Raw genomic sequence first — 27,446 nt, 5'->3', positions numbered from 1 at the left:
GTTGGTGCTTCCAGCCAATGCCTAACAGATGGCAGTGAGGCAAATTACAGCAACAAGAGGCAGATGTTCAGCTAAACGTTCACATGTACCAATATATGATCCAACTGCTCGCAGAATCATTGAGCCTGCAAATTATACAGGAGAGATAGTTTTGCATATTCAACGCCAATGCCACTTCGCCTTTTTATTAGATGTAGTTGGTCAGGAGGAAAATTAACAAGGAACCGATGAGGTACATTGGCTATGACAAATTAAAAACCTGAAATGTAATATAATAGGCACAAATTAACAGAAATATGGCGTTGTGGTCCACTTCCATACAGTAAAGAAAGTTTACTCTTTCCCTTTCAGTTTTGTTCAACTGAGGAAATAATAAACATAAAAGGCTGATGTCAGCAGTTTTATTCATTAACCTGAACATCTGAGGACAAAGCGAAGGAGAGCGAAAACATTGGTCGGCTTGTCCTTGAAAAAAAGCTTTGTTCCCTCTTGGGTATTTCAGATGTCAGGTACATTGCTGCAAACTCACATGGTTTCCATTTTTATCCGTTAGTAATGTTTCTGTGCATCAGCCGCATTTGGAATTGTGTTAAATAGAAGCCAGGTTGGCCATATAACCTTGTTTCACTGCGGAAAACGATTTGACATGGACAACATAATAAAGATGCAAACAAACAGAAGACTGTACTGTATACCGATGCTGAAAGCAAAACCCCAAGAGGAAGAGAGCAACTCCTCTCTAAATAAGATACGTTGTAGGGTCCAGTGGGGGTAAGTGACCGAGGTGTTACACTGGATTCATCATCTCTTCAAACACTAACTTCTGCATGGAAGATCACACCACACCATGCCGCAAAAAGGGACTACATGTCTTTCTACAATGACCTAAATGCTTTTTTCTTGTTCTTTGGGGCTGCTGGTGCAGCCTCATTCCTTCTACTACTGCAATCATGTGAAAACCCCATGAGTTATCAAGTAAACCCTCCACATCACAGAACAGGGCACCAAATTGCTATTTTTTCTTTTCTTCATTGAAGCCCTGTTACAGCTATTCTCTTTGTGAGGTTTCACTGTGAACATGATAGGTGAAGTTGGGTCCGGCTTCCCAATCTTTGCTTCAGCTCTGTCTACTGGCCTTTAATATGATATCTTCTGTTCCCAGACAACTGTTTACATTTCTCATTTACTGTTAAGGAGGAGGGTGTACTATTCTGGGATGAATATGTGGGTCACATCAAGATTAGCTACAGGCCAGACTAGACCGAATACACTGGGGGAAACTCGGAAACACTGTAATAAGAAAGTATGCGCTTCAGCCTGGGCCAAATACAGGTTAATGCATGCATGGCCCAAATGTGTAGGAATAAATTGATAATGATACCTTCTCAGTTATGTCTACTGCCAAACTATCCACAATCCTCTTTCTCTCTCTCTCTCATTACAGACTGGTCTTGTTAGGGCCGGGACACATCAGGCCGATTATCGGCCGTGGGACAGTCTGGCGAGGGCAGTGACTCAAATCGGTTCGGTGTGTCCCGTGCCGTCGTCCGTCTGGGGGGCTGTCTGCGTTCATTTTGGCCGACCTGACATGTTCGGTCGGCGGCAGGGCCGTCGGGACTCTCCCGGAAATGACGAGCGGAATGAGGGGACTAGAGTCTCAAAATCTGACGAAAATCTTTTAAACTGACCTTTGTTGATCTGAAATGAAGATAAAGATTCAGCAACTGCATGGCCTATTTCTCGCTTAAAATGTTTCCAGAAACACGTTTCAGTGAACTATTTTAGTACAATATGAGATCGTATTCTGAACGGCCGCCATGACAGTCCAGGCCTGAATTTCCGGAGAAAACAAACCCATGTGACGCGTTTGTCCAATCAGCTGCCGGTTTTCATTTCTTGGGCAACATTACAGATTAGCGCCGCCTGCTGTTATAGCCATGTATTACGTCTCGTCTCCTGTCGTCTTTTTGGTCTGTTCTGTGGCAGTTTTTTGGACCTCGGGGACGCAACTGATCATATCGACGGGGTTTTCTGTCAACGGTCGGCCGTCGGCTATATGTGTCTACACCATTAGGAGCACAGCAACACAGAAACCGTAGTGCCACTGTATTTAACACAGGCTTAGAGAGGACAGCAAGATATTGTGTCATGTGAATGCATAATGTAGCAATGAGTACTGTTCTGGGAAATACGTTTGTCCGTTATAGTTGGCGAATGATGAATAATGGAATTTCTGCCGGGTTGGTGTGCAATGAACAATGCCAAAGCTTATTTTCAATCCAGACATCCGTTCGTGAAAAAGCTAAACTGGTAGATTTGGGTATGAAGTTGTTTTTGGTTTTATTATTTCTACATAAAGCAATGAATTCTAACTTACAAATTGAATCCTCCCATTAAAAATGTGCTATACCTAATTTTTTTTTTTAACATTAATATGCGTTCCCCTAACCTGCCTATGGTCCCCCAGTGGCTAGAAATGGTGATAGGTGTAAACCGAGCCCTGGGTATCCTGCTCTGCCTTTAAGAAAATGAAAGCTCAGATGGGCCGATCTGGAATCTTTCTCCTTATGAGGTCATAAGGAGCAAGGTTACCTCCCCTTTCTCTGCTTTGCCCGCCCAGAGAATTTGGCCCACCCACGAGAGAGAGACATCATGGCTTTCAAACGAGCAAAGTGGCAGTTGGTCAAGGCCACACCCCCACCCTCCACATTGCTGCCCCCCCTCCTCTCTCCTCCTCAATAGCTTCAGACACAGAGATGGCACATAATAAGGAAAGCTCATTGTGGGACTGGCTCTAGTAGCTGTAATTCTGCCCAAAGGCTGAATTTCGGGAAACAACTTCAGATACAGTATTAGGGGACCACTAATACACACCTTTAAAAAAATTAAGTTTAAATGTTTAGATCTGGTATTGTGTATTTGTTTCTGAAATATTTGTGAATCTTAATTCTCGACTTGATGAAGAGAGGAAAAGTAACCTCTGCCGAATCCACTGCTTCAAAAACACTAAATATCCATCACCCTAGGACACTATGCTAGATATCCTGTTGCCAAAACAAACAAAGCATCTTGGAAAAATGACTCTAAACTTAAAATCTTGTTGCTGGACATTTAGTTTAGATTTCTATATATACACTAAAATCTATCTTGGGTCTCTTACCCAGCATGACAGGTAGCAAAGGCAACTTAATGGAATGTCTGCTGACCAACTCCCAAATGTCACACGTTGACTGAACACAGTCCTTTCAGACTCGCAATTACAGTTAGTGACAACCAAATGTGCCACCTGTGCAAACAGCTTTATCAATGGTGACACTCTTAACAGAGGCTTTAACGGATGACTGAGAAACAAGAAAAACAAAAGAAACGGACTACTATTACTATAATCTCAAAGCATGACAACAAAACCGAAGGGTGAATGACTTCACAGTCGTCTGTGTCGAGCAGCTAAAAAAAAAAAAAAAAAGATAGAGGGGTGTAATGTTGTCAACACAAACAATCAAAGCCCAACCTTTAGGAGAAAACAGGATTATGTCACCACGTTAAATAAAAATGGCCATCCAGATATAAACCCAGCAATAAAAATAAAACAAAAAACACACATTATCAGTGTTATATAGCCTTCTAGTTTCACCTCCAATCTCTTTCCCACTGGTAGTGAATTCATAGCAACAAAAAAAAACACACGCAGGAGACAAGTCTGTTTATGCTCGCCTCTCCCGGTTTGTGCTGCTACATAGGGTCAGGAAAGGGTTAGCTGGCCTTTATTTCACATTGAGGACAGGACAGGATAAACCAGTGAACATGGTGGTCCGATTTTCCCCTTCCTGCCTTCTATTAGCTACTCTCCCTGCGACAGTGATTAATGAACACAGTTGTAGCATGTCTCATTCCACATCCATCCCCCTGCGCCCCCAACAAATAGAGAGTGCCACAGGCTACGTGGTCAGCAGAATCTATCTTCTGTGTGACCTGAAGGAGGCTGTTTTCTGTCCTTGCCTTTGTGTGCAAGGGAGGCAGCAGATGGAGGGTGGGCAGTCTGCTTTGCTAACAGCCCTTTATTACTGGAGTAATGCATCACCATTATGGGTGTTTAAGACACAAGGCCTGGTGAACAGGGGGAAGGGATGGCAAAGGAGAGATGGGAGAGCGAGAGGCCTAATTACAGTAATGAACTCATTTTCTGTCTCTGATGGTGGATAGTCTGTCTTTCATCTTGGTTCATCTAGAGAGGAGTGGCCCAGCGGTTCTGTCAGGTCTTAAAATAATCCTCTGACATTGTGGCCTGATTAAAGGCCCGACAGATATTAATATGCTGTCAGAAAAGTGAACACGTTCTGTCCACCATCCTAAGATTAATAGTCCACTACGATATTTTATCCGAGCACGACACCCGGCATGATGTCAGCCAACTCTGACAGACTCACTAGACTGAGTGACTTGTCATTAGTCACTTCTACGGCTCCTACACAACACTGTCGCTGTGCTCACGGAGAGGAAGTTCCTCCAGACAAAGCTGTAAACCCGTGCACAGACATCGTCATGGGCCCTATTGAAATTCTAATGTTTCTCGTTCTTCATCTTATTCAAATAGTTTTTGAGCGCTGTTTGAGGTTCATGGGCTACTCAAAAAACACACAGAAATTGGTACGCAAATCAGACTTGGTGAAAATTGCAAATTGGCTCGATAGCACCTCCTATCAGTTTTCAAAGTTAAAGTCCCCTCCTCCTTTCACATAGAGGCATGGATTTTGTCAGACATATGTATCATATCAAGACTTACAAAAAAGCTTCTTGGAACCATACCCTAAACCCAACAGGCAGTCAGACATTTAGAATTGAAAATTCATGTTTTGGACAATTTTGGCCTTTTTCAGCGGATATACTTTAATGAACTCTTCCTACCGATTTAACCTGACTGACTTAAAAATTGGTGCAAGGGCCCGTTTATCGCTGCTTGCAGCTTTAATTGTCTTGTGTCTTCTTGCTGGGTTTTGGTTGCAGCTCTCATACAGTTCTCTAAATATCCACATTTTTGGGATTGATCAAACTGGGTAGCATGGCACATTGAGGAATATTTCACTCCTTAAGAGACTTGAGATAAGTGTGAATATTTTTCTTCAAAAATTTGATTATGTAAATTAAGCCACAATGCAAGGATGTTCTACAAAATGGCACTGCATATATTAACACTTAAGCTCTATTCGATGCCAGTTGCAAACACATTTTGTGCGCAACATTATTAAGAGTTCTCCACTCAGAGCTGACAGCACTCAAAGGGATACGCCACCCTTTGTTGAAATAGGGTTATCACGGTCTCCCCTAGCTGTAGATAGGTGGGCCAACGCATTTTTTGTGCATGCATTATTTTAGTCTGGTGCAACACTAAAACTAAGCTAACTAGCGCCGCCACTAGTTAGCTTAGCGTAGTGTATGGAATCCTATGTTGCCGGTTAGCATGCTGTGAGTAAAAGTGAGCCAACAAAAGACAAAAAAACAACCTCATTACTTGCAGTGAGACAAAAAATGCGTTGGACCTCCTATCTACAGCCAGGGTAGATCGTGATAAGCCCTATTTCAACGAACGGTGGCGTATTCCTTTAAGGAAATTGGGCACATACTGTATGCTCAAAAAGCAGGGCTGTGCCATAAGCCCTTTAAAAAATATTCTTTAGAGGAATGCCAAATTCTGATTTGTTGGCAACACAGCCCATTTCAGGTAGCCATGATTCTCTGAACCAAACTTGTCACTTGTCCTAGAGCTAAGGTTACCTTTCAAAATATCCTCTGCAGCATAAACTAGTTGGTGTTGCAAAGGTTTAGTAAATCTGCAAAAGGTCACCTGGTAGTCACAATTATGCAAGCAAAATATCAAGATTTGCATATGTTGGGCCATCAAAGACACCATTCAGCTGTAGGTTTCTGCCAGTACACCTATTGTGCATCATTACAGAATATCATAATAACACAGCATTCTTATTCACTACACTGGCAAAGCTAAAGCAAGAGCTAGTTGTAGGTAAACGAAAGCACATGGCTCTCAAATCCGGCAATTCTATTCAAGCCATGATTCTCACTTCTTTGAATTTTCACATTCCTTTAAAATATCCTCCAAAGTGTCCAGCCTATTGCACCTCAGGTCATACATGTTTATTTAGCCCCTACCACGATGCTGGGCCACACTGGGCCCTGGGGGGGGAACACAGACCTGTGATTATAGCCAATTATCTTTAATAAAGCCTGGTGTAATTGAGCCATATTAATGCTCCTCTGTTCTCGGCAAGCAGGAAGTAGTAGCTGGCCTCGTCCCCAAGACGCCCCAACCTCCAGAGCAGAGGCCAAAGTGCGATGCAGCCGTCCTCTCCTCCCACAGCCAAATTAAGGTGCAACGTAGGTTAGAGGCCAAGATGATTACACCAATTTTCCATTGCATGGACTTCGTCATATAGTGAGTCAGGCAGCAATACTATGTGAAGCAAATTTACAAGTGCTTCTCAGTGCATTCACAACCCTATTTATTTTAAGGTTAGTTTAAGTTCCTTCTTACCTGCCTTCTACGGTTTTGTGTTGACAGGCTGCAGCCAGTCAATTTTTTTGGGATGTGTCACACTGTTCATCATTAACAAAGTGGAAGGAAAAGAAATCCAAGCGTAAAGCAAACAAACCCGAAGGCATACTGCTTATGCTTCACTGCCCACCATTTGATTCCTCAATAAACTCACAAAACAATGAATCACATTCCATGTCACATCACACTCAAATACAATCAAATATGCGCTGCACATGGTTTTGGTGTTTCGTCCTCGGAGGAGTTGATTTAAAACAACGTGGGAGCTTGTTTTTCAATCCACTATTGAGAGCCTGTGGTGGGATGTGGAGGGGAGTATGCGATGGTTTTGGGCAGGATAGATATTAAATTCATCACACTTTCAGTGAGGGAAGGAGGGACATGGAGGGGAGGACATCAACCAGACACAGGCCTTCCCAATCTGATGAACACACCCGTGTTTCTGCTCCACTGGAGCGATTCTTTTCCTTAACTGGGTTAAAGCCAACGAGGATGTGAAGTTAAGAAGAGAATTGAAAGTGGTGGAGCGGGAAGAAAAGAAAGAAAGAATGGGAGTTTTGCCAAACCTTGCTCAAAGAGATTTGTGCAATTACACCACAGAACCAATTAATTGGGCAATGTTATCCTTGAGAGTTCATTACTGGGGCCTGGGAAACCAGGCATACCATCTTCCCCAAGAACCTCCATAACCAGAAAGGACACTTGTTGAGACTGTGTGTGTGCACCACTGCTAACACCGGCTGAGGCTATGAAGGTATGGGCCAAAGAAAACCAAATGCACCATTCAACATGTTCCTCTTTCATCTGCTGTTTGCACAATTCAATCTCACAACAGGGAGGAATCGCCCACCAGCTGACACTCAAATTAGCACTGATGCTAAAGGCCTACATTTAATGGCCGAACCCACCCCTTCCTGTACAATGCGATAACTCCCTATATCTGAGCCGGTAAGAACCCAATCATCTAACTCCACCCTTTCTCATTGTGATCAGACCACAATCCGAACACCCAATAATGCCTGCAGGGACTAATGCTGAGTTTGTAATGGCCAGTGTGAATAGAGGGTCACACCCTCAGTGGGAGGTAAGGAAACCAAAGAAAATGAGTTCCAGCCAGCTGCCTTATCAAACCTGACATGTGGAAACTAACAGCAAACCATATCAAGCCTAGTTACCCTAAACAAATATTGCCATGGATGATAATTTACCAACCACATACGCTACAAATGTATTTAGGTTAAGTGGGGTTGCATAAGTAATAAGCTACATAATTAAAAATAATACTTAACTGGTGATGGGTGGCAATTTGCCTGCATCATCCATTTCAGAGGACTCCCCCTGTATCCCCCACCTTCTCATTCAAGTCACTTTTTTTCTATCATTATGAGCACCAGTATACTCAATTTGAAATCAAATTTGGCATGTTCACAAAGGCTGTGAGAAAGGGTGGGATTGGAGGTCTGGCCCTCCACGCAAAAGGGTGCAATTTGCAGAGAGCCAGAAATCTGAAAGTTTAAATGAATAGATGCATAAGCTCCAGCTGCAGCTAAAAGTTTATGTTACCGGACGGAGAAGATGATTTAGGCCACATTCACACCAAATCAGGAGTTTCAGCGATTAGCAAAGGGTTGTGCAGCGGTGTGGGAGCGTCAATTAAATGGCCCATTTGTGTCTCCATTGTGTTCCCCACTCCGTTGCGTTATGTTTAATCAGCGGTTGGTTACATGATTGGCCAACGCAGCGCAATGTCAGGTTGAGTTTTTTTTTTTTTTTTTTTTAAAGTTGATTTTTTTCCCAAAATCTCCAGTGAAAAATTCACTACCCACATTCAAAAGAATGGGAGGACTGCCGTTTTCACCGCAATGCCCGATTTGGTGTGAATGAAGCCTTAGAACCGGTCCTGATACCGCTTTACAATGACAAAAGCAGATGAGGAGCTAGTATGTTTGTTCCCTAAACTAAACAAGAATGGAATGTGTGCCAGCCGCTTTTATGATGTGCCAAAATGAGTGACCCATTTCTTTTCTTATCTATCCTGTTCAAAAGGCAGGAAATCAATTAACACTGCAAGTAAATAAACGCAATGCCATTAAATCCATTGCATAATAAGTATATTCAGATGCTACATTTTGACATATTCTGTATTTTATATCTGTGCCATGATTTAGGACCAGATAAGATAGTTGCACGTTTGGTTAAATGTTAACCCTTGTGTTGTCCTCGGGTCAAATTTGACCCGTTTTAAAAGTTTTTTATATCAGAAATATGGGTTTCTCAACAACCAAATTGCCCCGAAATAACTTGCATGTACGTTGTATGGAACCCATGCAACATATACATCCATGTTCTTCCCAGGTAAGATTAATGATTACATCCACTGAATTTTGGTCCCATGGCATGAAAATTTCACTTTATGAGGATTTTTAACATTAATGTGAGTTCCCCCAGCTTGCCTATGGTCCCCCAGTGGCTAGAAATGGTGATAGGTGTAAACCGAGCCCTGGGTATCCTGCTCTGCCTTTGAGAAAATGAAAGCTCAGATGGGCTGATCCGGAATCTTCTCCTTATGAGGTCATAAGGAGCAAGGTTACCTCCACTTTCTCTGCTTTGCCCGCGCAGAGTATTTGGCCCACCCATGAGAAAGAGAGAGACATCATGGCTTGCAAACAAGCAAAGTGGCAGTTGGTCAAGGCCACACCCCCACCCTCCACCTTGTCCCCCCTTTCTCCTCTTCAATAGCATTTAATGGTGCGTTCTTTTTGTCCACCGTCGATCTACGAGTCGTTTTTCTGAGTTACGAACCGGACGTTGCAAAAACAACGCCCCCAAGGTCGTATAGACGACTCTTCAAGTTGTCTGAACTCAGAGGACCCCGAATTCGTTTCTCGTTTTACAAGACAAAAAGAACGCACCATAAAGATACAGACACAGAAATGGCACATCCTAAGGAAAGTTTATTGTGGGACTGGCTCTAAAGGCTGAATTTCAGGAAAGAGACTTCAGATACAGTATTAGGGGATCACTGAGGCCTATATAAAAAGCAGCATGTCTTGGGACCTTTAATTTTATAGCATTTGAAATCATTTTTTTTAAAGACAACACAAGGGTGAAACTAGGGTAAAGACAACACAAGGGTTAAACTAGGGTAAATTACCAGAACTTCTTGTCTAATCTAGGCAACATGAAAGGTGACTAGTAGAGCCGAGGACCAATTGTTTTCTACTAGTTTTCAGAGTAAAAAACAACAACAGTCTTAAAAGAGCCTTGTGTTTTCATGAAACATTCACAGGATGGGTTTATTTCAAAGTTGCCTTGAAATGACTCATCTTGGTGTCAAATTTGATCCATTCACCGGATTTGGAAATAATATAAACCAGTGTTTCTCAAACTTTTTACACCACCCCTTCAGAAAATATCAGGCTCTCTAAGTACTACCATTATGGCCAACGTTAAGAGTAGCAACTAATTCAGCTACGGACAGTTCACGCAGGAGGCAGGTTTATTTCTAAAAGCATTATGTATTGCCGACAGCCACGCTGTAGGCCTACTTCCTCCGTCCCACTCCAACTGAATCCAAATTTGAGATAACTCGGGTCATATCTCCTTACTGTTTTGCATCGCTTGTTGCCAACAGGTGCTGTGGAGACTTCACCGCCGCTGCTTAAGTAGCAACTAGCACTATGCTGCTCGTCCACTACAGTTTCAACAGGGCTGCTCGAAATATTCTCCTCATCATGCACACTTCTCTTCCTAATAGTTCCTGTTTGGAGTTACCATTGCAGTGTTGTTGAACCATTAATTTTACCTCTCCTCACGATCTTGCCATCACAGCTTGTAACTAATTATGTATGTATTATGTATGCGCACTCCCGTTCATTAAACGTAACTACGTAGCAAGAGGATATCGAAACAAACATATTACAGTTAAACACTTATTTTAAATTACTTTTAACTGATTATAGTTGAAGTATTAGTATTGAAAATGTTGTAGTATTTCTATAGTATTGTTTTTAAACCATTTATTTCATTTTTTTTAAATATATCAGAGATTACATACGGGTACCACTAGAGGGAGCTTCCGTACCACCAGTGGTACTTGTACCACAGTTTGAGAACCAGTGATATAAACAATAGCTTAACAAGGAACATGCGCCACAAAGCCGAAACCTAAAACGTGGAACTAATCGCGACATTATCAAACCACTTGGAGAGGCGTGGAACGCGGCCACGTTATAACCGGAGGCTTAATAATAATAATTTATACTTCATTAATCCTGCAAGGGAAATTACGTTTTCACTCTGTTAGAATACACATCACACACACACACACACACACACACAAACAAGATGTCAGAGTGAGCTGCAACTGTTGATGGACAGGCGCCCCGAGCAGTTGGGGGTTCGGTGCCTTGCTCAAGAGCCCCATGGCAGTGCCCAGGAGGTGAACTGGCACCTCTCCAGCTACCAGTCCACCACCATACTTTGGTCCGTATTGAGACTTTAACCAGCGACCCTCCGGATCTACAGACTGTCCTACAGACTGAGCTACACTGCATCAACCGAAGCCCAGTGCAGGGCTTTCCATTTGTTGCAAACCTGTCATATTGCCTGAGAGAACATGACAATTCTGTTTTTTAACTTACAAGCAGTCCCTACATGTATTACTCCTCTGCAATCTCATCTCTCTTGGACAGTCTGCGAGAATGAAAAAAAAGCTTAACCATCACCATCCTGTCACGTCCTCACCACTGACCACTCTGACATGATTCAAGCAAACACACAGAGTGAGCTGATACTAGTGATGACAATGAGCGCGAAGGCAGCAGAGGAGCCCAAGAGGACACAAAAAAATACCACCAAGGAGACGATTGTGTGCGTACATGAGTGTGCGCTTGCAAAAAAAAAAAGAGCGGGGCTGAACAGAAGGAGCTTCTGCAGGAGCAAAGAGACAATTAGAGGCTTTCTGTTTACATCTCAGCGCACACTGGCCCGAGTTGACCCAACAGCAGAAGAACAATCAGTAGAAGAGATTAAAAAAAAAAAAAAAAAAAAAAAAAAAAAAAGGAGGTCAGACAGCACAGAGTAAACATGTACCCGCATCGTCTCATCGTTCCCCTGGCGCCGGGCCTCACAATGCACTGTGGGATATGCCCAAATTCACTAATGCTCTGTCAGTGCCCCAGGTGCACAGATACATTGCCTCTATCTAACAAGCACTGCAGTGTATCCAGGACTCTATCCTCTGGGATGAGCACTACTTCAAAAAACGACCCTTCATACTCTGTCTGCATTTTGATCTATATAAAAACTCAAGCAAAAAAACAAAAAACTATTTCACTTCTGGAATGAAAAAGACTAGACTAGACAGGAATCTCTGCAGAAAAGGAAGTTACTTAATACCAGAATAAGACTTCAATACTTCCATAACAGCGTAGGAAGATTGAACAGCTTTCCACAGATATATAAGACAGATGGACTAAAAGAGGCCACAGAGATGCAGTTATGCTCTGAGCTGCTGTCTGATATCTGCTTATGTGCTTACATAGCCAACCCGAGGTCACTGCCCTCCAAACTGCCATCCCGCCACACCTAGTCTGTCAACAGTTGTGCTCTTACGTGTAAAATTAAACAAAAGATAGCCGTTTGCGGACTTTGTGGTTGTGGACTGGTGGTTATTTTGAGCCGTTTTGTCTCATCATGGAGGCAGCTTACATAGGGTGACCAGATTTCCTGGAGCTAAAACCGGGACACTTTGCACGTGACCGACGCTTTTTAACGTGAACATGTGCCAGCCCAGGTCAGACATATCCACAGACAGTAACTTCATTATTTTGATCGTAGGCTCCTCATCTAATAATAGTGTTTTTTCCTGTAAAATTAACAAAAATGCAGCAACAGCCTTTTTCAGTTTAGTGTGAGATTTATGTTGAGATTTTTTCTAAAAAAAGATTCTTTGAAGTGTTATTTATTCCAATAACACCAAAATAATTAAAATTATTTATTGAAAATTTTGAGCATAACCACTTCATTTCCTGCATTCTGGTGAATTTTTATGCATACATTTCTACCTTTTTCTGAATCAGTGTATACTGCAACCTGCAAATATCTGTAGCCTAGGCATTATTTAGGCTACTCCTCCTTCCCGTTTGGCGTCTTTTGGTGAGGAAGTAACCTCCTTAAATGTGCATATGACAATTTTTCACCTCAATGATACATTAATTCATTTTAATTTATAATAGACCCCTGGACTGTAATATTTCAGATGTGTTTGAGCAAGATTTCTGCTCATGTCCAAAACTTTGTACACCTTCAAAATACAGTATGTGTTCTTTGTGATTTGGAGGAGACGATGAGTCGTGACATTGAGAAAAATAAAGTTAGGTTAGTAGAGAAGAATAAAGAATAAAGTCACTATATTTCAGAAACTAATCTATACCTGCACCATATAGTCTGCTGTGCATTACGTGATTGCTCTGCTGATACAGCAGATCTCAGACCTCCTGACTGACACAGAGTCCCGTTTGGGTCTCTGAATGAGACAAATAGTTTAGCTAGAGAAGTAACTGAACGCTGCTCTACATCCGAGGTGGAAAACGGAAACTACATAAATAAACGGGGCACAAACGCAACACATCTACCGCAGCATGCCCACAGCTTCCATAAACCTGAAGCTGCGCTGCATTTTACAGAGGGAGTGGACACAAGCAGGTCTGCTTAAGAGCTCCGTGTGTCTGAGTCTGAACCATAGACTGGAAACATCACGTCACAGGAACTTCAAACTAAATCATTAGCATTGCGCTCCTAAACTTTGTGTTGATGGCATCAATGTAGGCTATTACACTGATTTGGCTAGGATTCCTCCCAAAACTTCACCCGGCTTTCCTCATGGAGAGACGGTTGCTATAGCCTGGTTGACACCACACCCTTCTCAACTGTAACTGAGAGTGGGTCTGGGAAAGCTTCATTGACAATTCATTTCCAGAGGGGCGTCACCAACGGACGCCACTCAAATGCCTTTGGGCACATTGGATAGTCCTTCAACCAATCAGAGCAACGATCCGGGTGACGCTTTTCACATCCACTAAAAAAAAAAAAATGCGATTTTGGTTTTTGGTGTCGTCCCTCCAAACCCTACTGTCTCCTTGCAGGTGTTGCAAATTGCAAACTTGTTATCTTCTGCACACGCGCTGAAGAATTTCCAAACAGCTGACATGTTGCAGGTTCATTCACGACGTTCCCGACATGTGGGAGAATAGCGCGGACACGCGCTTCACACCGCGAGCGGGTACGCGCCACACACGGCGGAAAAGTTTAGAGAAAGGAAAAAGAGATTGTGCTGTGTGCGTGCGTCTTTGAGAATTGTAACTCGTATAACTTATATAATGGACCAATAGACCCCGTTGCTCTGGACGGAGACCAGTGAAGGCTATTAGAAGCACTTTTCCGGTGATGGCCAGCTTTACTGCGCAGCCTCCAACTGAGAGAATGTGACGTGAGCAACGTGTCTAAGTCAACGTGCCGAGAGAAATCTCAAATCATTCCCAATCTTACAGATACGGAGAGTGTAGGTGTACGTAAGGAGATAACATGGGCACAGGCTAATTATTGCTAACTAACATGCTAGTTAACATTAGTAATTAAACCTAAAACAGCTCATGTAAGTCGAAACTGCCTGCAAGCTTCTCCTGTACTATACAGTAATTCCTCTACTATGCGACAGTAAGTCACTTGGTTATGAGCCAATCGTTAGCTTATTTTTACAAAAACGTCTGCTACGGAGCCATAACGTGAGGTACAAGGTAATGAAGCCTTTTATACATTGTCGTGTTTCTTTGGAACTTAACAACGGACAAATAGAGTCTTCAAACATTTCTGATGTAAAGTTATTCGCAGTCAAGTGACGTAAAAAAAAAAATGGCGGTCAGCGGAATGCTAACAGGAGGTGATGGCCAGTTAGCAACAAAATGGCGCCATAGATGGCTCGAGTTCTGAAGCGAAGCTTACCCCCTTGGTTTGAATGGGCTCTTCGCCAGACTGACTTGCAGAGCAAATCTCAAATTTGCCGGAAGTTTGTCAGGGTTTACCCAGGCTACGGTTGCTAGGTGATATCAACAAATACAGCATGGTCGGACCCCGCACGTAGCTGCCCGTTCTATTCGCCTCGGAAAAATAAACTGGACAAAGTTACATTCGGGGCTACACTCAAAACATTCGTGGCTGAAGGCAAAATCGGCTGACGCCGCTCCTGGTGTAAACCGGGACATTTTAGCGTCCCGACAGGCTTTTGTCGGGACTCGGGACAAACATTTGAAAATCGGGACTGTCCCGGTCAAATCGGGACTGTCCCGGTCAAATCGGGACGTCTGGTCACCCTAAGCTTACATGAACATGAGTGTGTTTTCCTACGATCGATCTAGAAAATAAAGTTTTGTTATTTCTCTGCATTTATAGTTTCCTTTTCCGCACTTTTGGTTCAACCTTCATCAACTTCAACGCAATGGATATTTTCAAAGAAATTAAACCATGAATCAATCAATCGATACTTGATTGCCCCCCCAAGTTCAAGGTCCCAGTAGCTTAAAGACCCCCCCCCCCACACACACACACACACACACACACTAAACAGGATGATTAAAATAAATAAAATTTAAAATCCACATGTTCCAGGGCACCCTAACCCCTACTGCTTTGTGCTAGCAGTAGCTCCATCTGGAAAGTCTAAAGTGCAGGGGTCACCTGTGATCGGACTCCAGTTCACTTGGCTTAGTTATTATAGTATTTACACAACAGAAACTGCAAATTATTTAACTTCCAGGCCACAGTAAAATATATCTACCATATGATTAGTTACAGACAAAGAAAAGGGGCCTTCCAGTAAAGAGTGGTTTGAGACACCATGATTGTGTATAGAAAAGACAGGAAACTAGAAGAAGGGAGAGTCATTGTAAATCCAATTATGTGTACACAACATGAAAGCACATATCTTTCACTTCTGTTGATCTGGAAATTAATTGTATTGTGAAGTACAGCAGCATGTTTTGAATCTATGCATGGGAAGGGTTCAAACTGAACAGTTTTGCCTCCAACAATCAGCGACTGTTTTGGCATGTTTTATACTCCGTAAATATCCGCTACAGATGTTCTTTAAGTGCTTTAAGAGAGATGACTCTTATCAGTTGGTTGAAACACAGCAGAGGCTTCATTCATCAAGTCATTTGTAAGAGTATTTCTAATCCAAACATAAAAAATATACCTTGAGCATCTGTTCTGCTGTAAATTCCAATGTCAGATAATACTTTAAGAGGACAGCTGTTGATAAAAAAAATAAATAATTAAATTACCACCACAGCCCTGGAATGACGACCTTTGCATGCCAAGATTAACATAATTACTAACAGCGATCCATCAAGTGGGAGCTTAACCACAGCGCTGATGGTAGCTTCGAATAATCACACTGACAAGGTTGAGAGTGGAGCTATGCGGCAAAGTTACATTTTGAAAAGAAACGAGACCCTGTTCTTGAGTTGGATTGAGTTTTATATAAAAAAGCACAGTAGTGGTAGTGCTGGCTGTATGGCCTCCACCTGGCTCCACTGAAAATGGGAGTCTCCTACCCTGATTCCCTGCCAGCTGGCTTTCTGCCTAGCGCCTGCCAGGCAGCACACTGCCATTGTCCTTTAGTTGTTTCAGGGTGATCTGAGAATTAAAATAGACAGGACAACAGATTTTCCCTGTTTATACACATGAGAATGGAGAACAAGCACTGCAGCAAACATACAGAGAGAGAGAGAGAGAGAGAAAGAAAGAGAGAGAGAGAGAGAGAGAGAGAGAGAAAGAAAGAAAAAAAAGATTTAAGTGAGGTTGTAAACTTGGCAGAGGATTGCGTAGAGAGTCCCTGCTCCAATACAAAATTAATGAATACCAACTAATGGAATTCTGTGTTATTAAAAAGGTGGCTAACACGAAGCACTTAGTTCTATAAGGTCACATTATGTAGCAACCAGTTTTAGTATGACACCCAAGGCACACATGCATAGTTTTAGATGTCACTCCCACAACCTATTCAGGTCTCACAGACTGAAGCTCCTGTATGTTCCCAACAGAAGGAGACCGTGTTTGTTCTTGGCTGCTCCGGTGGAGCCCCGCGAACAGAGAGCACTGTGCTGTGGCCCTTCTCCAAAAGGGACCATCTGGCCCCCGAACTTGGCCTAGCCACACCGGCCTGCACTGCTATGGTGAGACAGAAAGGGACGTGTGGGGTTGATGTGGCCCAGCAGGCCTCCAGAGTAAACCACCACCTATTTCCATCAGCACACATTCCCCCCCTCTGCTGCTTCCCAGCAGCCTGCTGCTTACCCTGCAACCTCCATACCAATGACAGCCTGTCAGCAGAGTGCACTCTCTCAAGGAAAGGGGGAGAAAGAAAACAAGGAGAGGAGGAGAGAAATGGTGAGAAGAGCACTCTCATCTCGCAAAAGGAAAGCCGTTAAAAAAAAAAAAAAAAAAAAAAAAAAAAAAAGAGTTGTGAGGTGTTCAGATCGAAAGCTCTGAGAACATCGATGCTTCCGCTTCTCTGCTGAGGTTAGTCAGAGTCCAGATTGTCACATTATCACTGAGAGACAGTGCTGCAGAGGAGGGGGAGTAGGTTAGCTGTGTGACAACGTTAAGATTTAGAACCAACACACTAACGCACAAACACATTCACACACACATCATTCAGGCAGCAGCATTTATAAACAGTGACCGGCAGAGCAACCTCGGAGCGTGTCAATGCCATGGAGCATCTCTCCTTCCTTTTACTCACTTCAGTGGTACTCATTTTCTTTTCAAAGTTTGTTTTTCACACTTGGTCTGGTGTTGCTGGCAGACATCTGGGGTAAGAGAGACAATTTGGACTCCTGGGCAGCAGCTGGAGGCTCCACAGCTGACACAGAATAAGGTTTAGTCAACCGGAGGACGCTATGAGTTAGGGAGGCCAGGAGTGAGCACAGATACAGCACAGATACGCAGATGAATCACTGGTTTATTTACTCCGCAAGAACTGTCTGTGCTGCGTCTGCCAGAGACACACTCACAAATTCCTCCTATGATGAGCCTTACAGACTAGACCACTCAAGCATACCATTGTCTAGAACAAGACTACATTCAATGCTTATTATGTACATAAATGCAAGTTAAAGTGAGGTCAATATGCATGCTTTAGTTTTTACATTTTTTTCCTAAGAGGCCATTGCATGAAAACCAACATTAGGCACCAACAGTTGCCATGCTTACCTGATTAAGAGAGTCCATTTTCTTCAGAGCCATTATTCCTAAGGGTAGAGGACTCAAAGCACTGTGGGCCACTGTGGTAACGAGCCCACTGTGAAGATGCTATCCAAGTGCATTAAATCCATCAGCCACTTGTTGAGAGAAATCTGCCACACTTCACAGCAAAAGCCTCTAAAATAAACAACAGCAACCCTTCCTTCTGCTCCTTTATCCAATAACTAGTTGGGGGAGGAAATGGAGAAAGATGGAAGAAAAAGAAGGAAAGAGTAAAAGAAAGTCTGGCAGCCATCGGGGACTCAATTTAGTGAAATGCATACAGCTGCCCCTTAATGCACACAACCCTCTCCCTCCCCCTGTTACAAAGCCACCAACTGAATGAATGACACTGCAACATTAGCATATGTAAAGGAAAGTAGGTGGCTGTGCTGGGTGTGTGTGGGGGGGGCTGTTGGTGTTTGGGGGGAGGGGTGGACCGTGACATTCAGCTTCTCTGGCTGTGAGGAAGGAGAAGAAAAAAAAAAAAAAAAAAAAAAAGGGGAGGTGGGAAAGCCATTGTTCCCAGGAAAAGATGGCCAGGTCAAGGCCTGTGACCTTCCAAGTTTCTTGTGATGGCTGACATTTGGAGCGACGGGAGATGGAGGAATCCACTTATCTGTTCCCTGTCCTACGAAGAACAGCTTGGTAAAGGTCTGTCTGACAGAGTCAGTAACCATGACCAACTTAAACACACGTAGATAAGGGGAGAAAGACATAACCAGAGAGGGTAATTGCCCTTCTTTCAAAACTGATAATCCCTCTAGCCACATGCCATATGCTGAGCCGCCATATCTTTACCTTCAGCAGACACCGCAGCAGGAGGGATGTAAGGAGTGGAGAGGGTCCTAAAAGCCGGAACACACCAACCAGACGGCCGACCCTCGGCAGAAAAGCCAGTCGAGGTGATCAGTCGCGCCCCCGAGGTCCAAAAAAAAAAAACTGCCTCGGAACACACCGAGGCGACACAGACTTGAGAAACGTAATACGTCTCCATAGCGGCAGGCGGCGCTACTCTGTATTGTTGCCCAAGAAATGAAAACCGGCAGCTGATTGGACGAACGCGTCACATGGGTTTGTTTTCTCCAGAAATTCAAAGCCAAATTGTCATGGCGGCTCGTTCAGAATACGATCTCATATTGTACTAAAATAGTTCACTGAAACATGTTTCTGAAAACATTTTAAGCGAGAAATAGTCCATGCTGTTGCTGAATCTGTCTTCATTTCAGACCCCCCCCACCCACCCCAGACTGATGACGGCACAGGACACACTGAACAGATTTGAGTCACTGACCTCGCCAGACTGTCAAACGGACGATTTCCGGCCCTGTGTGTCCCGGGCTTAAGAGCAAGGAAGAAAAACGTATGAAAAAGGAGGTTCATCTCTGCAGAGCGCTACTCTCTGGTGCTTCACTGCAAACAGCTGTCAGTTTAAGGGCCTGAACACACCAAGCCAAACAACTAGCACTAACAAAGACTGACGGCAGAACATCCAAGTGCAGCTTTTATAAAAAGATGTGAGACAACACTGACAGCAAGCCTACTGCTTACAGTCATGTACGTTCTGCACCTGCATGGCGGGAAATAATAAATAAGTTGTCTATCTAAAAGTTACAACTGGCAATGTAAAGGCTTGCTGTGCCTGTGGTCAAAATTTACAAGCACGGTTTACATTTTTTAGCAGGCATTTATTTATTCAAACATTTAGTAAATACTTTTGTTTATCCAACTACATATACAGACTTCTGAGCAGTGGTTTCCTCTTATGCAAGCGCAGATCAGCTGGCCGTAAGCTGTAGTCTTTGTGGTGTTCAACCAGTTCAACAAGAAATCAGGCAACGTCATTTAGTGTTTGATCAGCTGCCGTTTGTTGACGCTAGTTGTTTGAGGTCAGCTTTGTGTGTCATGGCCCTGACATGGAGTTAGTGCAGCAGACTGGTGACTGTAAGGGCTTATGGTCGAGTCTGTGAACCAGGGGGGGAAATGTGGGTGTGGAGACTAATAAAACAGTTCTCAACAACCACTCAGGCAACTCTGATACCAACATTAAAATATACACTTGTGCTTTGCAATAACTAGGTAGGAATGTGTGCGAGTAGGTTTATGTGTCAAGTTCCTTCCTAACACGCATAAATGCTAAATAAAGAACAAGTTTGTGAGGTAAATGAGTTTTGATGATATATTTCTCCTCTTGTATAGTGCAACATAATTGAGTTTCAGGGAGCTTAATTGGACAAACACTAAAACGGTGTGATTCTAACAACTTTCTGATGACTGCTTTGCTCGGTCGGTTTTCTGGTTGGAGGTAGGAGCATGTTAATAGCAGGAAATGACAGACTTTAATCAAGCTGAATGAATGGCAGCAAGTACAGGTCTTTGTGCCACATTCTGCTTTGATCTAGCCTCTGCAGGCAGCTTCTCAGCTTTGATTTGAGTTGAGGGGAAGGAAAGGGTTTTATTTGAAGAGTGGGAAGCCCCAGGAGGTAACACTTAAGAGTTCTTGTCACTGCATCCCAGCAAACAGACAAACTATTCATCAGCCTACACACATGTGCAGCAGGGCCTGTGGAGAAACACACAATCCCACAAACACAGCTCGTTTGCACATGGACGTCCGGGTCTGATGGGTAATTTACATACCAAGGCCAGTCATTACACAAATGGATACACATGCAGAACAACCTACATTCACAAACACTAAAAAAAAACATCTTTCACAGCTCATATTTTAAATGCTGTGCGGAGTTTGGATGAAAGATACCGATTGTCATTTAACTCAATATGTTAAAATTGGCTAAAACATAACAAAAAACAATGTACTTTTAGTGGCACACAATTTTTTTTTCTTTAAGACATTTAAGGTGTTTCAAAATTGTTTTATTCAAATAGGAATTCAGAGAAAATTTGAATATTTAGCCAAGGACAAATATTTTGTTGATTTAAAATATTTTGTTATTGTATAAGAGAAGGATTCGCTTTATACTTGAGTTGGGTAGTGTTCGCTGTGTACTTCCCATACTACTTGCTTAGAGGAATAGTTATGCATTTTGGAAAATACCCTCATTTGCTTTCTTGCTGCAAGTTAGATAAGAAAATTGATGGTCTGTATTTCTTGGCCGTGCTGGCTCTAGGAAGTTCCTGCACCCAGTCAAAAAACAGTGTATAACACAACATGCACATAACACCCTGGAACGCCACAACATGTCATTTTTACACTTCTGACTTTGTATGGAGTTAAACAACAGAGAAGTGTTAATTAGTGTTAAACATGTTAATTAGTGAGCTTTAGAGGTCCTGCTAGACAGATTTTTTTAAATCTTCAGACAGAGTCATTCTAGCTGTTTCCCCCCCGTTTCCAGTTCTTATGCTAAGCTAATATAACCCAGTGCAGCTTAATATCCCTAGAACAGACACTTAAGGGCTATCAGTCTTTCCTTCTAACGCTCAACAATGTAAATATGTGCATTTCCCAAAAGGTCTAACTATTCCTTTGTGAATTGGGAAGAACTTTCAACTGGAGATGCTTGGGACATAACTTTGGTGCCATTTGTTTTTTTATTATATTGGGTAAGATGACCAATGGGACAAACTGTCAAAAACCCAATGTAGTCCCTTATAAAGTCTGATCATTCTGATCCCAGACAGTACAAGTACACTCGACATTGTCTAGGAGATTCAAGCATGGTGTTGAATCACACACTCTTATAATATCTCTGTAGTGGAGCCTATTCTTTCTGAAAAACAACCCTGAGGGTGACTATTGTCATTCTATGGTCAACCTGAAGACAGCCAAACTCAGCATGGTAGTATGGGAGTCATTGAGGCTTGCTTCATAATTACAGTACTAAACAAGTCAAAATCGCATAATGTGATAAGGAACCAGGGCTTCTGCCTGGTTGCTTCCACCAGGGGACATTTAATAATCTACCAAGAACAAAAGGCACCTGTATCCGCTTAGATTGACCTCGCTTTCATGAGGGTGTGATGATAGCCAGGCATGTGATACATCTGCTGTCCAGTATTTTTAGTCCTACTGATAACGAATGCTATGTAGGAAAGGCAAGTTTCTCCTTAGTTATGCAGAGTCGGAGAGGAGCTGTTTAGGGAAATGGCCTGTTCCTCCTGCAGAGGGGAAGGGAGGAAAAGCAGCTGGCAGGCAACAGGCAGACACAGCATCTCCGAATGTCACTCCTCCCCTAGCCGCCCCCCACCTCTTCGCTCTCTCCGGCTTCAATCTTCCTCTCAGTTTGTTTTGTATCTGTTGTCTGAATTCATCAGAGAGCAGGAGGCTGAGCTGCCTCCACTATTCCTCCCCCCCCATGCCACTCCATATCTCCGACAGAGGAAGAGAGTGAACTGGAAGGGGGCAGAGCCATAGAGATATCACTCTGGAAGGGGGTAGTGGGCACACGAGGTGAGGGGGTGGAGAGTAAACCGTGGCTTCGCATCCCACTATGTTGTTGCTAGGCAACTTTTTCTGCATATGACAGACTTGAGTGACGGCAGACCGCCCTTTCGGAAACAAAGACAGAAAGTTGAGGGAGGGAAAGGAGAGGACCAGAGAGCAGCACAGAGATGCGGGGTGATCTGGTAAATACAGGGACAGACACATTGCTGTTGAGTTTAAAGCATTACAAGGCAACATAATAAAAACATTTGGATACCATAACTTATGAAAATGTGACAGGATCATCTCATAACAGTTAGAACCCATCATGTATAAAGATAAATCTTAGGGATAATTAACAAATAAGAAAGCAGAAAAACATGAAAGCTTCTAATTTTTGTGGTTTTCGTTCACCTAATTACTGAATAATTTTATTTATTTGGGCCTCTACAAATTATTCAAATAAAACAAGGAAACTACTCACTGGTCAATAACCATAGCCAGATGCAACTAGTGATGGTAAATATTGCATTGTTTCAAGTGATCGCAAGCCAAACAGGTTGGGAACCAGAGTTTTAAACTACAGTGCTTTGGAAAACATTGGTCATTGGTCCAAACAACTTTTAGGGCTGCTCCCTCTTAGTCGATTAGTCGACTAATCGGTCGTTTTGGTCTTAGTCAACTTAGATTTCTTTAGTCGATTTGTCATGTTTTATGCTTTTTTCATGCTGAATGACTTATTTCCAAGAAACGTACGAGCACATCTCTGGTAAACACAAGAATTAAAGTGGTGGTTTTGCATGACTCTTTGCAGAGAAACTCAGATTTACAGATCTGTCGATTAAATCAACTGATAGATTAGTCGATACAATTGAAGGAGTGTTGGTAGACTAAGAATTTCTTTAAAATCGAGCACAGCCCTTACAACTTTATCACAGTTAGTACCAGATAAAGCAAACTTCATTTCTGTTGCTGTAATCACACTGCAGAGCAGACTAATGGATTCATTTTTTTAACACTATAACACTGCCACTGGCACATTGAGGATGTCTTCAGTAGTTACCTGCTTATCCAAGTCTTGTTTATATTTTGCAGTTTTGCACATGCTCTTTCATTTCCTATGAACATATGATTAGGATCTGTTAGAAACTCCTGAGGCAGTGTACCAGCATTACCACCACAACCTACAGACTATACTTTGGCAAAAGTTGGCAGACACCAATAGTTCCAGCTCAGCACATTTTGTGTGCAGCATAGGTGACGTGCTTCATCCATAGGGCACATAATGAGGGTTTTTTGACGATTGCAGGGGCTAAAATTAGCACGTGAATAATAATTACTGGCGAGAGAGCTGCTTTTCATCAAGTTTGGCAGAAGAGAGGGTGCTGGATGCCAGATCAGGGTAGGCAGGCAGTCAGGAAGCAAAAGAAAGTTGACACTGAAACCATATTGTTAACAGCAGTATGGGCAAAGTTGCCGGTGCTTTTAGATGACCACAAAGGACGCCAGATGCTTGCACCACGACTGGCTGGAGAAAAGGAAAGCTACACTACTAACAAATAAGCAGTCTATCAACGGTTGCATTCGTAAACGTATCGACCCGTTTACATACTGTAGGTGTGGTTCGTGAGAGTCAAAAAGAAGGGGAAAAAAGAACAGGATCTAGATACCAAAAATAATAACAAGAAAGAGCTTATTTTCCCCAAAGTAAAGTTTGTGGCCATCTGGAGCAAATGTTCCAGTGCAGAAACTTCCTTCAGTAATTAATGAAGTTCTCCAAAGGGAACAGTCTGATTAAGTGAAAAACTCTTCTTATTCTCCACAGGCCATGATACCAGAGCTCAGAGAGAAATGGCTTCGATAGAATTCCTGAGAATTAGGCGGCCCTGGTTTGTCATGCAGCTGGCATCTCTTTTATGGAGTCACTTTCAAAGCCGTTTCCCTACAAGTGGCATCAAAAACATCTGTTCCAAGAGCGGCAGCCACCCACATGAGAAATTGCCCAGTCCTGGCAGAATGGCCTGCAGATGTAGGCAACAACCAACATGCAAATGTACATGTAAAACCTCAGACAGCCACATTGTGACAGTTAAGACAACAATATGCCAACAGTTACAAGGGGAATAGAGAGGGAAAGAGACAAATAGAGGTTGGAAAGATAAGGACTCAGAAAGAATGGCTGTAATGAAAAGAAAATGACTCTGGGAATGATGAAAGGAGGGAGGATACCTGAACAACAAGAGATGGTAGGTTATAGTGGAGGAACAATGGCTAGTAATTCTGAGCTAGTGTCTCCTGGCCTTGTTGAAGGATGTACAGTGGTACTTTAAATCCCAGGCAGAAGGCCAATTTGACCCCCATCCTGTTCAAAGCAGTCCTGTTATTGGAGGGGCCTGGTAACGTCTGATGAAGTAGCAGTAGCACAGCTATATTAAGGCTGCTGTGTCCAGGGCGAATGAGAGGCCTTAAAATGTGCACTCTGCTAGTGCTCAGAGCAGTGTAAAACACAGTGCATCATTAAGGGATATGTGCTTAAGTACTGTCCATGGCCCTGTAAAGCGACTGGGGGGGGTGAATGGATAGAGGGAGGCAATGGGAAATGGTCAGAGTTATTTCCATTCCCTCAGCCCGTTTATGGAAACATTATTGGAGCACGGTTCAGTTCTCACGGAGGAGGAAAAGATTCAGGAAGCGAGTAAGAGTGAGAGAAAGGAGAAAGTGAAGGAGGGAGTAAAAGAGAAAAAGGAGGTGGGACTGTAGAAATGCTGCTTTTAGCTGTTTTCTCTGGAAAAGACCTTGCTCTGTGTGTGTCCTTCATTGTGTGGTTCTCCCTCTGGCAAAAGCCACAAAAGCCTCCATTTATCTCTCCTGAGCATCTAGCCTTATTGAGAGAAGGCTCTGAAAGGCGGGCAGCCATCACATGTGCCAGGGTGACATGGCTTTTCCCTTGTTAACACTTTAGTGTTGCGCCCAGAGTGCACCCCACACAATCTCCACCGGAGTGAGGGATTACTCCTGCCGACAAACGGGCAAAAAGAAATAGTACATCTGTTCTATATATTTGCATTTCTTTGGTTGAATCACAATGAAACACTTGACTCGATGGTAAACGAACATTCTCACTCAGGCGTGAGAAACCCACCCCATCAATGAGGCCTTTTTCACCCTTTGGTGTCATTAACCGGGGTAACAGCACATCACAAGGAGCAGCTTGCACAAAACACAATCTGTCAGCTTGGAGGCAGCAAGGCCAGTTTAATCATGATTCGCCCTCATCAGTTTCTATTTATTCAGTGTTCATAGGAGTAGAAAGGGGACCAAGTGCAATTTTAGGACATCGCGATGTGCACTATTCAGCAATCTGCAGCTCTAATTGCAGAGCGAGAGGAATTTTCTACATCTCTAGCATTGAAGCACAACAGCTGCAGCTGGCATGGCATGCAGTGGGTGTGTTTAAGGGAGGTGTGGCGGCTGAAAGGGTGTCAAAGACTAACCTCCCACTGAGAGCCACCCAGACACGCGCACCTAAGCATAAAACACACACAAATGCGCACGGTGTTACATGCACAGACGCCCACATATTCACAATCACAATGTGTGCTTTTGTCTCCATGTAAAGATTAATGACGTTAATGACATACCGAAGCATCAGGGGAAATACTGCGCTCTAAAACTTGCTTCCCTCTTTACTGCCACTCAGCAGCACATCCTTGATCACGCTGATTTACAGAGGAGTCAGCTGTCGTCATAAAAAAAACACTCCAACACATACAGTACATACACACATCTTGTTCCTCCAGTCAACTAGTCCTTATCATCTCCTGCGAAATACTCTACATGATGAACCATTAAAAAGTGTGTTGAGGACAAAAGGGTATGTATGCTCTTCTTTTAGCCTCCACATCTTCTCTCTTCTCTCCATCTTACCATCCCCCTTCCTGAATGCAAAATAAAGGAAAAAGTGTCCAGGGAGATGAGTGCGGATGAATTAATTCCTACCACCAGGAGCCAAGTGCACTGATCCGACCTGACGTGAGGGCCCCCAGTGATCGAGTGACCCTTAACCCTTAGAGCTGATCGAGGCCAACGATCTGATGAGGTGCTATTATGAAGGGTGGAATGGAGTGTATAAAGAATGTGTGTGTGTGTGTGTGTGTGTGTGGGGGGGGGGGGAATAAAAAACAAACATCCCAACAGTCATAAGGAGTATGGCTGGACTGCAGCATTTCCTCAGGAGACCTCACTGGCATTAATGTGTATGCAATTCAGAATGACATTAACAGAGCATCTTTAAATATACTTCTACCTCACTCAAGCAGAGATCAGGCACAAAATGAAAAATGTGAGCAGGAGCTGGCCAGACTTCATCACAGAATCCCAAATAAGCACAGATTTCCTTATTCCTCACTTCCTTATCTCTAAACTGCAGCAGGCTCTGAAGAATGACATCAAGATGGCAGCACTTGGTGAAAGCTCCAGGAACTAGCAGCTGTACAACATGGACTCGTGGGTCACCAGCCTGGCAGAATCAAGAGGAAAATCTTTTATTTAAGTAGATTGCAAACGCAGCGTTATAGCCAGCAGGGTTTGGTAAGACGGACGATTCCCACATGCCGTTGCAATAAATAAGATCATCTTCAACCTGCCTGGTTTATAAGAGAGACCAATACCACTATGAAATATTAGGATTCCCAGCATTACTATCAACCCTGAGAAAGCACACACAGTAAAACAATTCCATATTAAAATCAGTAACGACAGTCTTCCAGTATGGGACTCCCTGGGGCAAAATCCTAACAAGCAGAGGTTCATGGCTAAGTGTGTTTTTTAAGCATCTATGTCAAAATCTTTGCAGACCCGTCCTATTCTAAACCATAAACAACAAAAACAAAAACCCTGAGGTGACAAAGCAATGGTGCAGCAGCAATCCATGAAGTCAACAAACCGAGCAGCTTGGACTAAATAGGGAAGTCTGGGGAAAAGTGAAGAGCCTCCTCAGGGACCCCAGACTCCGACTGCCTTTCAGTGAAAATTAAACAAAATGACAGGAAACAATTAACCTACACTCATTTCTCTCTTTAACTCTCCCCCACAAAATGTCAAATGTCACCAACTGTGGGAATGGATCTTCATGTGTGACCTGATAAGAATCTCTGTGTGTTTACATGCACCAAACTAACCTGCTTA

The 27,446-nt window shown here is 43.1% G+C and overlaps 1 protein-coding gene across 4 annotated transcripts in view; it reads right to left on the bottom strand.

Moving 5' to 3' along the window:
* The window catches only part of LOC114572406 (signal-induced proliferation-associated 1-like protein 2), a 99,520-nt gene that overhangs the window by 57,843 nt on the left and 14,231 nt on the right, over nt 1-27,446 (bottom strand). The window lies entirely within an intron of this gene.

The sequence above is a fragment of the Perca flavescens genome, chromosome 17 (genome assembly GCF_004354835.1).
Source record: "Perca flavescens isolate YP-PL-M2 chromosome 17, PFLA_1.0, whole genome shotgun sequence".
In the NCBI taxonomy this organism is placed as follows: domain Eukaryota; kingdom Metazoa; phylum Chordata; class Actinopteri; order Perciformes; family Percidae; genus Perca; species Perca flavescens.
Note: the sequence above shows the minus strand (reverse complement) of the source record. Positions and strands in the feature narration are given on the sequence as shown.